The sequence below is a fragment of the Pogoniulus pusillus genome, chromosome 13 (genome assembly GCF_015220805.1).
Source record: "Pogoniulus pusillus isolate bPogPus1 chromosome 13, bPogPus1.pri, whole genome shotgun sequence".
In the NCBI taxonomy this organism is placed as follows: domain Eukaryota; kingdom Metazoa; phylum Chordata; class Aves; order Piciformes; family Lybiidae; genus Pogoniulus; species Pogoniulus pusillus.
In genome coordinates, this window is record NC_087276.1 from 30,868,494 (window position 1) to 30,884,385 (window position 15,892).

At 52.7% G+C, this 15,892-nt stretch overlaps 1 protein-coding gene across 6 annotated transcripts in view; it reads right to left on the reverse strand.

Moving 5' to 3' along the window:
- IQCK (IQ motif containing K) overlaps window positions 1-15,892 on the reverse strand; it is a 245,253-nt gene that overhangs the window by 50,263 nt on the left and 179,098 nt on the right. The window contains exon 13 of one of the 6 annotated variants that reach the window (XR_010304617.1): window positions 13,140-13,283. The exons of the other annotated variants lie outside the window; for them this stretch is intronic. The gene's annotated coding sequence lies outside the window, so the exon portion shown is untranslated. Of the gene's footprint in view, window positions 1-13,139; window positions 13,284-15,892 lie in introns of those variants that run through there. 6 annotated transcript variants of the gene reach the window in all.

Here is a 15,892-nt window from a genome sequence, read left to right on the forward strand (position 1 = left end):
CCTGTGCCAGTGCTCTGGGACCCTTAAAGAAGTTCCCCCTTGTGTTGAGGTGGAACCTCCGGTGCTGCAGGAGGAGCAATGGCTCCCTGTCCTATCCCAGGGAGCAGTGAGCAGAGCCTGTCCCCCCCTCCTGACCCCCAGCCCTCAGATAGTTATAGACATTGATTCAATCCCCTCTCAGTCTTCTCTTCGCCAGACCAAGGAGCCTCTCCTCATCAGGCAGTGCTGCAGCCCCCTCCTCATCCTCCTAACACACAGGGCAGTCTGAAGACAAGAGCTGCTGCATGCTGCACTGCAGACAACATGCACTGCTACTGCACGGCGGAGCCCAGAGCAGAGGCACTGAACAGGGGAGGCTCCCACTGCGCAGTGGATGTGCCAGATCTTGCCAGGAAGCTGCATAGCCACATTCATGCTGAATTCCATCCAGATCAGTAAAACCTGCCTCCTGGCTTGTTCCTGTGGGCCCTGTACCATGCCACACACAGCTATAGTGTTTCCTGGTGTAGAGTGGCTTGTGTGCAGCTGACCCTGTCACTGCGAGAGCATTTCTCCTCTGCCTCCTCTGTGGGCAGCTGGACTCATTAGACTGCCTTGGGCTGCCAGGCCTTTGGAAGAGGGACAGTCCTCTGCTTGTGGGTCTGGGTGACACCTTCCATCTTGTGTCTGGAACACAGATGCACAAGTGCTCCTGCAGCTTAAACAGTGGCAGCTTTTCCTTGGGGACACAGCCTCAAGCTGTGCCAGGGCAGGTCTAGGCTGGATGTCAGGAGGAAGTTGTCAGAGAGAGTGATTGGCATTGGAATGGGCTGCCCAGGGAGGTGGTGGAGTGGCTGTGGCTGGAGGTGTTGAAGCCAAGCCTGGCTGGGGCACTTAGTGCCATGGTCTGGTTGATTGGCCAGGGCTGGGTGCTAGGTTGGGCTGGCTGAGCTTGGAGCTCTCTTCCAACCTGCTTGATTCTATGATTCTATGATTCTTTCTCTAGCAGGAGAACAGAACTATAAATCAGCTGCTCTTACAGAAGGAGAGGAAAACTCTCAGCAAAATGCACCTGAAGAACAACCAACGCTGAGTTTATCAGCCAAGTTGCAAGCAAAGCTTAAAAATGTGTCAGCCTAGACCTGAAAATTTATGTTCAAAGCCACAGGTTCAGAGCTAATTTATTATGCAGTAGATTCCCAGCTCCACTGAGCTTAATGAGATTTGCTATTCTGTTAAATGGGCTTTTCCCTCAGAGCACCTTGTTTCATTAGAGCATTTAAGGGAGGTTGGGGTGAATGAGGTGTGTCAACACACGGCAGCCACACCAGCTGCCCCTTTGTTGTGCACACAGGAGTGCTAATTCCCTTTAGAGGCTGTGCCCGCACCAGACTGCGCTCTGCATCAGGGTTTGTGTGTACTGCGGTGGCAGAGGCAGGGGGTGTCAGTGGGACTGCTCTTTGCTGAAAGCCAAACTGCAGAGGCTGTCACAGAGCCCTTGAGAGAAGCCTTTGACCTGCTAGTGGCCTCCAATGTGTTTAGAGTCCAAACCTGGAACTATTTTCCTCGCAGTAACCATGCTGACAACAGGTTCTGCGAGAGCCAACGAACGCCCTGGGACGTGACAGATGTGTACACCACTCTCCATAATTAATAACACTGATTCATAGCAGGACTAAGTGGAGCTGACAAAATCAGGGCCTCAGGACTTTCTCTGCTTCGTGTAAAGTGTTTGAAACCTAAGTGTCAACACAGGAACAAGACATAAGGACGGCAAAAGATCAAGCTCCATTTCACGGACAAAACTAAGACATGGAAGCGACACCAAGACACGGAAGCAGCACAGGACCCTGGCAACAAGCCCAGGAATGAACCTGAGCCCTGCCTGTTTATTCTACACCTGGATAGAGCTCCTTTTCTGATGGTTCTCACAGGGTCCTACCCCCACGTGCCTGAGCTACATGCTCTTCTTCTCAATGCTGTTGTTCTCAATGTCCACTTCCCTGATGGGAAAAGAGATCTGTTCCACTCCAGGGCTCATTGGAACATTCATTTTCTATCAGCTTTAATTGTTATATATGGAATTCTTTGCCACTCTGACTAGCAAGTGAAGAGTAAACTCTTAGTCAGGCAATGCTGCCATTAATGAGACCTTTTGCACCGCTTCACGACAGGATCCTATACAATACAACTGACAGACCTCTGCTGACAATCATTTAACTTCCAGATGTTTCCCAAGGAAAACTTAGGACCATTTCAGCAGCTATTAGGCATTGCCAGTGAAACTCTGCAGTGAAGAGCAGAGAAGAAAAACCAACACAAAACTGCCAAGGAAAACTAGAAAGCCAATGTCTACATTCCCGACAGGATCCGTGCCAGCAAACCCAGTGTGAAACAGCCTCGGTGAGTTTCCCCCTGCCGTCCTTTCTGCAGCTTGCATAGAATGGGGACATGGTTGAATTAATGCACAGAACAAGGACTGAACAAATGGACAGAAGCTGAGAGACCTGAAAATAAATGCTTTCCTTTTCTCTGCTGCTTTCATCTGCCTGCGTATTCTCGACTGTGTGGAAACCTAAACGCAGTCCCAAGCCTGAGGGCAATGTTGGTACAAAAACGCAGGACCGAAAAACAAAGAATTAATCACTGGCTGAGACAAACTGCAAAGCTCTCTCGGCTTCAGCACAGACAGAAGTTTGCCCCACTTCACTTGGGACGAACTTACTGATAGCCAACAGGGTGTAAGCTTGACCTTTGAAACACAGTGCCTGCTGCTGTGGGGCTGGTTGAATGTTTTAATGAGAGAAACGAGATGCTAGGCTGTGCAAAGGAAGCAGTGGTGATGGCTGCTGCACTCATAGGCTTGCTGAGATGTGTAAAAGCAAGACACAAACATAGCTAAGGCAGAGTCTCTGTTGGAGTCAGTGTCTGTGTTTTTCTCTCTGGGCTTTTGCAGCTCTGCCTCGATCTGTGTAACCCAACTAATCATTCTGCTTCTGACCCCCCTGGCTGATCATTCCAACCCGAATCTGAACTCAGTCTTGTAGAGTAGGGTTCTAGGCTGGACTTGGTGACCCCGAGGGGCTTTGCCAACCTGGATGCTGCTGTGAGTCCGTGGAAAGGCTGCTTTGCCTCTGCTGCCTCGGAGAAGACCAGGCTCAGCAGCACAGGCACTGCCTCATGCCAGGAGCCCTCTTGACCTTACAAATGAGCCTCCTTCTCGCTGCTCCTCACTGTGATAGCAAGCAGGGGTAGCAGCCCCCAGCCTCCGAACGGCACCGCGGTCTGCGGGCAGAGGAAAGCCGAGGCAGCTCAGCCTGAGGTGGAAGGACGCACGCCTGGGACAGCCCCTCGGCTTCTGACAGCTCTGGTGTTTGTGTTTCATTCGCTAGCGGCTCCACACAGCTCCGGGAGCGAACCCCTCCTGGCCGAGTCCCAGGGTGGCTCCCGCGGCTGCGGACTGCGCGGTGCGCTGCAGCCGCGCCAGCGGAGCAGCTCTTGCCTCGCTCATGCCAACCGAATCCCTTCTGCTCTTGGACGAACTTATCCTGGAGCTAGCGAGGCCGTGTGCCCCTGTTAAATAATGATGATTATGTTCTTTTTGCTCACTGCCAGACAAAGAATTATAGCCCCTCATTTAGAGCTCATTTCAGAGCCCTGAGATTCTGTAATTGAAAGTGGCTGAAGCTAATTTGATAACCCAGTTCTGAGCACAGCAGACTAACTGCTTTGCCTTCGTCCTTTCAGCAGTAATGGCCCTGTCAGGAAAGTCTTCTGTGCTACTTTTAAGAGGGCAATTATGACAGAGGTTGAAAACTATTGTTCTGTGACAGGCTGCGATTTCAACAGCGCCCTCAGGTTCCCAGCAAGGCCAGGGGTAGGGCAGCAGGTTCAAATGCCCTCCAGCCACACCTGCCCTCTGAAACGCTCTCGCTGTCTTGGGTGACTCACTCCATGGCTCTCCCAACATACAGAGCTCTGGCCAGGAGAGCTTCTGACGCTTCCCAAGCCAATGCAAGTACTTGCCGGGTGCCTAGAGACAGCAGGGAGAAGGGAGACTCAGTGGCCATATCCTGGCTGGCAGCTTCCCAGAGCAGGGGCCCTTGCTGGCTAAAATCCTGTGTCAGGACACTGGGAAGGCTCCTAAAGCTCCTCCTGGCTTACAGCCACCATCAGCTGGCTGTACAAGGAGGCTGCATTAGTCCTTAGACACAGTGAGTCCCTTTGTTTGGTGTAAAAGGTGGGTAAAACTTGTTCAGCACAGCTGTAGGAGAGGAACTCAGTCTAGCCCAGTGGGCAGCCACGTGTGGACATCCTCCACCAAGGGCACAGGCACTCCTGAGAAGCAGGATACCCTGGCAGTGCTTTCTGCCCTGAGAAGGGCCACAGCAGCCTAAACAAGCAAAGCATCAACAGACACAAAATCAAGCCCGAGTGCGATGCCTGCCTGCTGCTTTCTCTGCCTCTCAGACTGCTTTGCTCTTACGGCTGACACCCCTGATCATAGAATTATAGAATCATAGAATCAACCAGGTTGGAAGAGACCTCCAAGATCATCCAGTCCAACCTATCACCCAGCCCTAACCAGTCAACTAGACCATGGCACTAAGTGCCTCATCCAGGCTTTTCTTGAAGACCCCCAGGGACGGTGCCTCCACCACCTCCCTGGGCAGCCCATTCCAATGGGAAATCACTCTCTCTGTGAAGAACTTCTTCCTAACATCCAGCCTATACCTACCCTGGCACAACTTGAGACTGTGTCCCCTTGTTCTATTGCTGGTTGCCTGGGAGAAGAGGCCACCCCCCACCTGGCTACAATGCCCCTTCAGGTAGTGGTAGACAGTAATAAGATCACCCCTGAGCCTCCTCTTCTCCAGTACTGGGGGACAGCAGCAGTGCAAGAAGCCCCTTTCACCTCTAATTCCTGGCTGTCTCCTCTCCACGTCTGCACCTGGGAGGGCAGTGGGTTCAGGAGATGAGAGCAGCTTTCCTGAAGCCTCCTTTGCAGCAATCACTGAGGGAAGGCTGCCGACTGAAGATGCATGTCTTTGGTGTCTGAGTGCATTTTTCCTGCTGCATTTTGGATTCCCCATGGTAAAGGAAGGAAATGCAAATAACATGGCAAACATTTCTCTAGCCATAGCCTAGAGCTGTGCTCAGAACTGCTTTGGAGGTTGTAGTAATTAGCATAAGCAAATTGCTAAATCGTGTGCTGTGATAAAATGATGGATTACAGCATGGAAGGAATCATTAAGGCATTGATCAGCAGCACATGCCTTCAAAACCACTATCTAAGCAAATTCTGAGCATTGGGGGAACTTTGCAAATGTTCTAAACATTGCCCTCCAGAAACAAGGACCAGGAAATATGAAAATATATATCACCAAAGTACCAGAAGTGAAAGTTGCCTCTCGGATGGTGTCCAATGTTTGCTGTTGCTGTTCACGCCAGGCTCTGGTTCTGTGTTTCCCTCTGCTCACAGAGAGAGGGTGCAATGATGGCTGCTTTGGGCAGGGTCTGACACTCTGGGAGCTGCCTCCAGGGCTCCTAGTGCAGGCTCCCCTCCCTTTTGTACCTCTGTCTCTGCTGCATGTGTTTTAAGCATTGCACAGCAGTGGATCGATCTGTTGGAGGGTAGGAGAGCCCTGCAGAGGGACCTGGCCAGGCTGGATGGGTGGGCAGAGGTCAGTGGGATGAGACTGAACAAGGCCAAGTGCAGAGTTATACACTTTGGCCACAACAACCCCATCACTGCCACAAAGCCCTGCGTGTGGACAGTGCCAGCTGCTGTTAGACAGCAGCACAGGAGCCCTCCTCACTGCACACCCACCTAATCCCAGAGGATTCCCAGATTCACTGCCAGCAGAAGGTAAAGTCAAGAGCAGGCTGTGACTTCGCTTGGGTGCTGCCACACTAGAGAAGATTGGACCCACAGGCCCTGCTGGGCTGCTCACCGCCAGCAAACCCTGATCCTGACACCCCCCCACGGTGGGGAGAACACCCAGGGTCTGAGCTCAGCTGAGTCCTTCTGCACCCGGAGCCATGCCAGGCGCTGCTGAGCCGCACAGCTCAGAGAGCCACCCCCAGGAGCGAGGTCTGCTCACCAGAGCTCAGACCCAGGGTGGGTCTCCTCTGCCCTGCAGCCCTCTGCTGGCACTTTGAACGCTTCTGTCATGGTCTGGGTGTTACCTGCCCCTCCACACTGAAGAAAATCACCCAGACTAAACTCATCTGGTCTGGAAACTGAGGACTGAGGCTTTACAGTTGGAGCTGAGCACAAGATACAAGCACAGGCATTTGCAATCCGTACAGCCACAGCCAGCCACAGGCGAGTTAAAGGTAACACAGAAACACAGCAGCCCTCCCAGCAACCAGAGTCCCCAGGAGGGGCTCCCAAATGCCCTGCCACCTTCTCCCCACCCCTCTACCTTACCCCAGACTTTGCCTTATGTTCAAGGTGAGTTAGGAGGGTCGCTGGAGGAGTTAGGAAGCAGAGGGGTTAGTCAGACAGCAGGTTAGGTTAGAGTGAGAAGTGCAGCCCAAAAGCTAGAAAGAGCAAATTCTCTCTGTTATCTATGTTTGTGTTCTTGTTCTTATCCATCTCAGCAAGCCTATGAGTGCAGCAGCCATCACCATTGTTTCCTTTGCACAGCCTAACCTCTGATTCTTCCCACCAGAATATCCCAGCTAGGCTCCAACTAGCACAGCTTCCCTCCTGGGCATGCAGCATGCTGAGTGCCAGCTCCTCTGCCTGCCTCTGCCTTCTCTTTGTTTTTTGACACTGTTGTGCTTTCTGAAACGAGCTGGTGTCTCTTAGCAGCTGTGAGCCCAGTGGCACCAAAGCTTCAGCTGCTCTGGTGGCTTTCCAGACCCACCACACCACACAGGTCACCACCTTGGTGCTCCGCAGTAATAAGATGAGGAGCAATGGATACAAACTTGAACATAGAAGATCTCACCTCAACGTGAGGAGAAACTTCTTCACAGTGAGGGTGACAGAGCCCTGGAGCAGGCAGCCCAGAGAGGTTGTGGAGACTCCTTCATGAAGCTGGGGAGGGGCCTGGAGCACAGCCCTGTGAGGAGAGGCTGAGGGAGCTGGGGGGGTGCAGCCTGCAGCAGAGGAGGCTCAGGGCAGAGCTCATTGCTGTCTGCAGCTACCTGCAGGGAGGCTGTAGCCAGGTGGGGTTGGGCTCTGCTGCCAGGCAAGCAGCAACAGAAGAAGGGGACACAGCCCCAAGTTGTGCCAGGGGAGGTCTAGGCTGGATGTTGTTAGGAAGTTGTTGTCAGAGAGAGTGATTGGCATTGGAATGGGCTGCCCAGGGAGGTGGTGGAGTTGCTGTGGCTGGAGGTGTTGCAGCCAAGCCTGGCTGGGGCACTTAGTGCCATGGTCTGGTTGGTTGGGCAGGGCTGGGTGCTAGGTTGGACTGGCTGAGCTTGGAGCTCTCTTCCAACCTGGTTGATTCTATGATTCATCTCTAGAGACTTTCAAACCCACCTGGATGCATTCCTGTGCAGGCTGCCCTGGGAGAACCTGCCTTTGGCAGGGGTGGGTGGACTGGGTAATCTCTGGAGGTCCCTTCCAACCTCTAACATTCCATGAAATCTATTTCTGGGTGGAAGGAAGAGAAAGAGATGTGGAAAACGTTTGCATTTGTCTTAGCAGAGGTGAGTATCACTCTGCCTCACTGCCAGATTCAATCACAGAGATGGAATCTATTGCCCAGCAATTCCAGGGCCTGCATCTGCGAATGAAAGAGAGTTCCAATAAAAGGGTAATTTATTTCACTTAATTAAACCCACTGATTTGTGCTATGCATCCATTGAGCAAAATGTCCTTTTAATAAGTAAAAGAATACCTTTCAAAATTGAAAGATTTGCAGATGTGATCTTTAGTTCCTGCTGCAAGGCAGTTCTTGGAATTCAGAGACAAAGCATCCTTCTCCAGGGAGAGTCTGTTTCATGAGTGCCTGCTGCTGCTCGCTGTTTCTCTCCCCAAACCTAGCATCTCACTGCAATCTTTCTTTGCTTGTTAGTTTGTTTGGGGTTTAAGTTTTTGGGGGGCTTGGGTTTTTTGTTTGTTTGTTTGTTTAACCAATTAGGGAATTTTATCTATAGCTCCAACAGTACCTCTCAGGGCAGCACTGATTTTAATAAGCATCTTGAAATGACAAGTTCAAGATGCTTATGTACTGTATCCAGTTCTGGGCTTCTCAGTTCAAGAGAGATGTTGAGGTGCTGGAAGGTGTTTGGAGAAGGGCAGCAAGGCTGGGGAGGGGCCTGGAGCACAGCCCTGTGAGGAGAGCCTGAGGGAGCTGGGGGTGTGCAGCCTGCAGCAGAGGAGGCTCAGGGCAGAGCTCATTGCTGCCTGCAGCTGCCTGCAGGGAGGTTGTAGCCAGGTGGGGTTGGGCTCTGCTGCCAGGCACCCAGCAACAGAAGAAGGGGACACAGTCTCAAGCTGTCTAGGCTGGATGTGAGGAGGAAGTTGTTGTCAGAGAAAGTGATTGGCATTGGAATGGGCTGCCCAGGGAGGTGGTGGAGTGGCTGTGGCTGGAGGTGTTGAAGCCAAGCCTGGCTGGGGCACTTAGTGCCATGGTCTGGTTGGTTGGCCAGGGCTGGGTGCTAGGTTGGGCTGGAGGAGCTTGGAGCTCTCTTCCAGCCTGGCTGATTCTATGAAGATAGGCCACTACCAGTGAATATATGAAGTTAACAGATTTTCTTGCTGGCCTTGCTTGGCACTCCATTTGTCATTCTGTGGTCCTGTTTTGGCTCCGTTGTCATCCACTCCTCACCCACTGATGTTTATATCTCAACATATCTTTCACTAGCAGCAGCATTTCTGCATTGCCATACAGGTGATGTCTGTCACATACTTAACAACCTCTCCATAAACATTTACCTCAGCAGCTGTCTGTGTGAGACATCAAATGTTCTTTTCTGGAGGAGTCTGCAGTTTCACCTGCTATCAGAGGTGAATCTCTCAGGAAGATCTCTGACAAGTTTAAATGTCATCACTTCCATGAGCAGCCTCAGCAGACATTGGAAACTGTCTTGGTTCTTCATCAGCCACAGAATCATAGAACCAACCAGGCTGGAAGAGACCTCCAAGCTCCTCCAGCCCAACCTAGCACCCAGCCCTGGCCAAGCAACCAGACCATGGCACTAAGTGCCCCAGCCAGGCTTGGCTGCAACACCTCCAGCCACAGCCACTCCACCACCTCCCTGGGCAGCCCATTCCAATGCCAATCACTCTCTCTGACAACAACTTCCTCCTAACATCCAGGCTAGACCTGCCCTGGCACAGCCTGAGGCTGTGTCCCAGAGCATCCTCCCTGGGCTGTAAAACTGTGCTGTACTAAATGTGGCAGCTGATAAAAGCCTCACTCCATCGGAGGCCATGCCCAAGCTGCCTCTGGCCTCAGGGGCACGGTGCTGTGCCACCCCCCTGTGCCTGCACTCGGGTCCCTGTTTCCTCTTGTCTCCCATTCTATTTTCCTGGAGCCCTCCCAGGCATTTCCAGAGGAAATTGACTGATCTCCTCTCTCCTGGCCCTGGCAATCCTCTAGCACAGAACTTGCATTCTTTCTGCTAAAAGGGGAGTGCAGTGTGTTTTTCAGGTTTGGCATCTCGCAGAGTTCATTTGGGTAAGGAACAGTAAAGGTCAAAGCACTCAGAGCTGCTCAGCCCGAGCGCAGCGCAGAGGAGCGCTCCAACCGCTCGCAGTTTCCACGGCCACGCAGGCATTTTCTGCTCTGCAGCAGATGGTAGAGCTGACATCTGCAAAAGCAAAGGGCACAGCTGGGTTACAGCTCAGGCTATGGAAAGCAACAACATCTACTATGTGTCACCTGCCTGGACTGCATAATTCATCTTTCTCAGGGAACAAAGTGCTGCCCCTCCGCACGGAAAACGACTCTGTGGTTCCTAAGTGTGCCCAAAGCCTTCTGCTGGGGACAGGAGAGCAAGGGCCTCAAAGGGGCACTGAAACCAGGTATGGCACTCAGAGCAGCCCACAGCTACCAGCCTGCCAGGTGCCTCCTACATGCTGGAATTAAAACTCTTTCCATGGAAGAAGTGGATGTCAAAGCAGTAAGCAGTGTTTTGACAACAAAGGCAGGGGCTTTTCATAGAAGAGAATCGCAGAATCAGCCAGGCTGGAAGAGAGCTCCAAGCCCACCCAGCCCAACCTAGTGCCCAGCCCTGCCCAATCAACCAGACCATGGCACTAAGTGCCCCAGCCAGGCTTGGCTTCAACACCTCCAGGCACAGAAACTCCACCACCTCCCTGGGCAGCCCATTCCAATGCCAATCACTCTCTCTGACAACAACTTCCTCCTAACATCCAGCCTAGACCTCCCCTGGTACAGCTTCCAGCACCTCAACATCTCTCTGCAATGGAGGAGCCCAGAACTGGACACAGCACTCCAGGGGTGGCCTGAGCAGTGCTGAGCACAGGGCCACAAGAACCTCCCTTGTCCTGCTGCCCACACTGCTCCTGAGCCAGCCCAGGATGCCATTGGCTCTGCTGCCCACCTGGGCACTGCTGCCTCAGCTTCAGCTCCTCTCTGCCAGCACCCCCAGGGCCCTCTCTGCCTGGCTGCTCTCAGCCACTCTGGCCCCAGCCTGTAGTGCTGCTTGGGGTTGTTGTGGCCAAAGTGTAGAACCCTGCACTTGTCCTTGTTCACTCTCATCCCATTGGCCTCTGCCCACCCATACAGCCTGGCCAGGTCCCTCTGCAGGGCTCTCCTACCCTCCAACAGCTCCACAGCTGCTCCTAGCTTGGTGTCATCTGCAAACTTACTGATGCTGGACTCAATGCCCTGGTCCAGATCATCAATAAAGATACTGAACAGGACTGGTCCCAGCACTGATCCCTGGGGCACAGCACTGGTGACAGCTGCCAGCTGGATGTGGCACCATTCACCACCACTCTCTGGGCCCTTTCCCATGACTGTGCAGGTGCCTCAGTACCAGACCTGTGTAAAAGCAACAACCATGCCTCAGGATGCTGCCTGCTGTGGGCTTGCTGTGGCTGGAGCATCAGAGGGTCAGTGAGGGCTGGGGGAAAGGGATGTCCACATGCCCAGGTGACACCAGCAAAATGTCACCACTACTGGCTCCTCCCCAGCTGGCTGCAAGTACTGACTGATTCCAGATGGAGAGGCACACAGCTTCTGCTCCTGAGGACAGACTGAGTAAGCAAGGCCAGGGGAAGCAGACAGCAAGCCTCCAGCTCGTGAGCAGAAAGCAGGGAATTTTAGGTCAGACTAATTGTATCCTTTCTGGCTTTGCTGGCCAGTTACAAGGGCTTCTTGTAACTGCCTTGTGATTCATCCTGTGCCAAGTGCTTCCCAGGCTGGATTCCATGCTGGGTACTCTGCCTCTGGGCCTCAGGTGAGTGTCCTGACCCCGTACAGCATAGCAGAGATAAGGGATATCTGTGCAGAAGGAGGTTCTTGAATGCAGAGCAGTCGATGCTCTCAGATCTCTAATCTGTGCAGCACTTCAGTGCATTCAGAGCAGCAGATAATGCAGTTTGGTGCTCCCCTGGAAGCATGCAGAGGGCATGCACTTGGAGAGCAAGAGATGGCACAGCTGCAACAGCACCCCAGAGTTCAGTCCCACCCTCCTAGCTGTGCTCTATCAAAGATATTCTGAATGTGTGCTTTCTGTCAGGGGCTTCTCTGCGTGCTGCTGATAATGTTGTCTTGTTCCCAGAGGTCAGCAAGAACAGCACAGAGCATTTTGCAATTAAATGGGCAGAAAGACTTAGCTGAGCCCTTTCATCTCAGAAAACAGAAGGGCTGCTTCAACAGCTCAGCAACACAGGATCACTTCAGCCTGCTTCAGGCTTGCATCTGAAAGCAAAGAGGCTGAGGGAGCTGGGGGTGTGCAGCCTGCAGCAGAGGAGGCTCAGGGCAGAGTTCATTGCTGTCTGCAGCTGCCTGCAGGGAGGCTGTAGCCAGGTGGGGTTGGGCTCTGCTGCCAGGCAGCCAGCAACAGAACAAGGGGACACAGTCTCAAGCTGTGCCAGGGGAGTTCTAGGCTGGATGTTAGGAGGAAGTTGTTGCCAGAGAGAGTGATTGGCATTGGAATGGGCTGCCCAGGGAGGTGGTGGAGTCACCATCCCTGGAGGTGTTGCAGCCAAGCCTGGCTGGGGCACTTAGTGCCATGGTCTGGTTGCTTGGCCAGGGCTGGCCACACTGTTCCTGAACCAGGCCAGGATGCCATTGGCTCTCCTGAGCACACTGCTGGCTGAAGCTGTCCTGCATTCCTCAGCCATTGCTCTGCCCCTGTGCCCTGTGCTGGGCTAGGCTGGAGGTGACAGCAGAGTCTGACTTCCCAGGGAGCAGCTCTGCTCTGCCCTCGCCTTTTCCGCCGGCTTTGGCCTCCTTGTCCCAGCTCACTATGCCAGGGCAGTGCTACCTCCTCTCAGGCAGTTTCTTGTTCCACTGTGACTCATGTGAGTATTTTGTTATTGGTGGCATTCTGCTGGTGACCTTGAGAAACACTCTGGACTGTTGGCTACAGCCTGGGACCGACCACGGGAAGGCAGCAGGCAGCAAGCAGCCTGGCAGCTGGGCTGAGAGCTCAGGCTCCTCTGCCAAGCAGCTGCCTGCCTTAGCAGCAACCTCCTGCTGGTCAGAGAACACAATCACAGCTCTTCCCCTTGGGTGTGAGGAAAGGCTGATTTAAACACTTGTGGCAGGCTTGTAGACCACACTGCCTTTTTTTTGCAGCAGTGAAGCTATTCCTGGAGGCTTGCTCAAACGAGGCACTTCAGCTGCTGCTGTGGGAGGAAGCATTTGGCAGCTGGGCAGAGGAAGCCAGGGGTTTTCAGGAGATGCTTTATCCCCAGAGTGCAGTTGTTTTGTCCCAGGTTTCTTTTGCCCTCTCTCAAGGTTGAAATGGCTTTGGCAGAAAGGAGTGAAAGGCTTGCAGGAGCCTTGGTTTCCAGATGAACCTGATGAGACAGACCCTTGGTGGCTGTAAGTGGGTACAGCACCACTGACAAGGCTGATTTACACCTGCAGAGGGCAAGACCCAATCTCCTTTAAACTCGGAGGCTGCAGCTGTAGCTCTGAGCACAGCTTATGGCTCATGTCTCTGTTCTGTTTCAGCCCATCCCCATGAGCTGCGAGGCTGTCACACCATTACACTGGTTTCCCTTGGCTGCTTCTTCCTCCTCATCTCTTTATTGGAAGTATTCCTGCAATGGCTTGCAAAGAGATTTCTTTTACAGCTCTTGATGTAAAATGACTTTTTAATGGTCCTTTTGTTGCATCTGCTCCAGTTGATGATTAGGCCTAAGAATAGGAAAGTGATTCTAATACACTTGCCTGACTGGAGGCTGTGATGGTCCTGCTGCTCAAAGGACTGGGCATGTGCAAAAGCTGAGCCCCTCAGCCTGGTCTGTGCAGGTGCAAGAGCACTGTTAGGAGTGCGAAAACTACATCCTCAGCTGCAGCCAACTGCATTCTCTTCAGCAGCACAGAAGCACATTCCCCTCTGTAGAATCATAGAGTGGTTTAGGTTGGAAGAGATCTCACGGATCAGCCAGTTCCAGCCCCCCTGTGCCACAGACAGGGACACCTCCCACTAGAACAGGTCGCTCAAGGACTCATCCAGCCTGGCCTTGAACACCTGCAGGGAGGTTGTGGAGCACAGAATCACACAACAATGAGGCCATCCCTGAGCCTCCTCCTCCCCAGGTTGCCCTACCTCCAGAGCAGCTCAGCTGTGGCCCAACAACAGAAGCTTTTGGAAGAAAACAGTGGTGATGTCCACTTCACTCAAAGGCTTGCTGAGATGTGTAAAAACAGGGACACAAACATAGCTAGAACCACAGAATCAAGCAGGTTGTGTGTTTGTCACTCATCCTCATGTCACTCTGCTCCTTAGTGGCCATTGCCAGTGTGAGAAGATATTTCAGCTGGTGCTACCCAGGCATGTCAGGGCCAAGACACTTAGAGTCTCTTTGACCTTAAATGAGGGTCAGAGAAACACACTCTAACAAGCCCATTTCTTGCTCTTATCATAGAATCACACAGGTTGGAAGAGACCTCCAAGCACCCAGCCCCAGCCAACCAACCAGACCATGGCACTAAGTGCCCCAGCCAGGCTTGGCTTCAACACCTCCAGCCACAGCCACTCCACCACCTCCCTGGGCAGCCCATTCCAATGCCAATCACTCTCTCTGCCGACAACTTCCTCCTCACATCCAGCCTAGACCTCCTCTGGCACAGCTTGAGACTGTGTCCCCTTGCTCTGTTGCTGGCTGCCTGGCAGCAGAGCCCAACCCCACCTGCCTACAGCCTCCCTTCCTGAGTGTCAAGTGGAAATCATTAAAAAACCCCAACTCTGCTTTCCACATTTATTCAAATTCCAGTCTGGAGGCTCTCTAAGAGTCACTTAGTGATGTGCTCTCTACACAAAACACAACTAATTTCCCTGTAAACCTCTCCCTGCAGAGCTCCCCAGAATGTTTACCAGGGCAGCAAACCACCGCGGGGATCGTTTTAAGTCATTTGCCTCCAGACAAAACAGACATTTTGGACCCTTTTGATTTCTGCTGCCTCATAAATAAAGTGCTCCCATTCTCAACTTAATATCTGCCATCATCATTATTTCCCCTTGCTCTACATCCCTCCTAGAGGTTCCCCATGACATAAAAAGATGAATGGTTGCAATATTTCCTGCACATAGGGAACCATTTATTCTTCTCCTCCAAGTCTGCCTTCCCAAGATGACCTACTGTAGTCTGCCTCATTGGTTGTTGGTTTTGTGTTCCCAAGCATATTTAGCTTACAAGAGCCTGACCTCTAATTAGAGGCTAATCCACTGGCGCTGGGAATTGCTCTGTAATAAAGGAGAGGTGTGGATTGCTGGGCAGAACCCTCCCTGACTGCGGGTGGCCCTTGCCCTTAGGCACAACGAACCTGACATATCCTAGTGTGTTGAGACCGTGGTGCTCTCTAACAGCAGCTAGGTTATAGCTGTGCTTGGGTCGGTGAGGACTCCAGGTGTGTGGACTACAGTGTAAATGCTGCCCACCTCCAGCAGGAAGACTTCACTTGATGCAGTTAAGAGTAATGCCAGCTCTTTCCAGACTGGACGCTCTGGCAGCTCATCATCATCTTACACCTGACCAAAGCACTCAAGGGTACCTTTGCAGCTGCTAAGGCTGCAGCCTGTAGAAGTCTCTGACACTGGGACATCCTCACACCTCCCTTGGCAATGGCCCCAGTGTGTGTCACTCATCCTCATTTCACTCCACTCCTTAGTTGCCGTTGCCAGTGTGAGAAATTTCAGCTGGTACTACCCAGGCATGTCAGGGCCAAGACACTTAGAGTCTCTTTGACCTTAAATGAGGGTCAGAGAAACACACTCTAAAAAGCCCATTTCATGCTCTTATCATAGAATCATAGAATCAAGCAGGTTGGAAGAGAGCTCCAAGCTCAGCCAGCCCAACCTAGCACCCAGCCCTGGCCAACCAACCAGATCATGGCACTAAGTGCCCCAGCCAGGCTTGGCTGCAACACCTCCAGCCACGGTCACTCCACCACCTCCCTGGGCTGCCCATTCCAATGCCAATCACTCTCTCTGACAACAACTTCCTAACAACATCCAGCCTAGACCTCCCCTGGCACAACATCAGACTTTGTACCCTTGTTCTGTTGCTGGGTGCCTGGCAGCAGAGCCCAACCCCACCTGGCTACAGCCTCCCTTCAGGGAGCTGCAGACAGCAATGAGCTCTGCCTTGAGCCTCCTCTTCTGCAGGCTGCACACCCCCAGCTCCCTCAGCCTCTCCTCACAGGGCTCTGCTCCAGGCCTCTGTCTTGCCAGCAAAAAATGAAGGCATAGTCTAGTTGATTGGACAGGGCTGGGCGCTATGGACTGGATGAGCTTGGAGGTC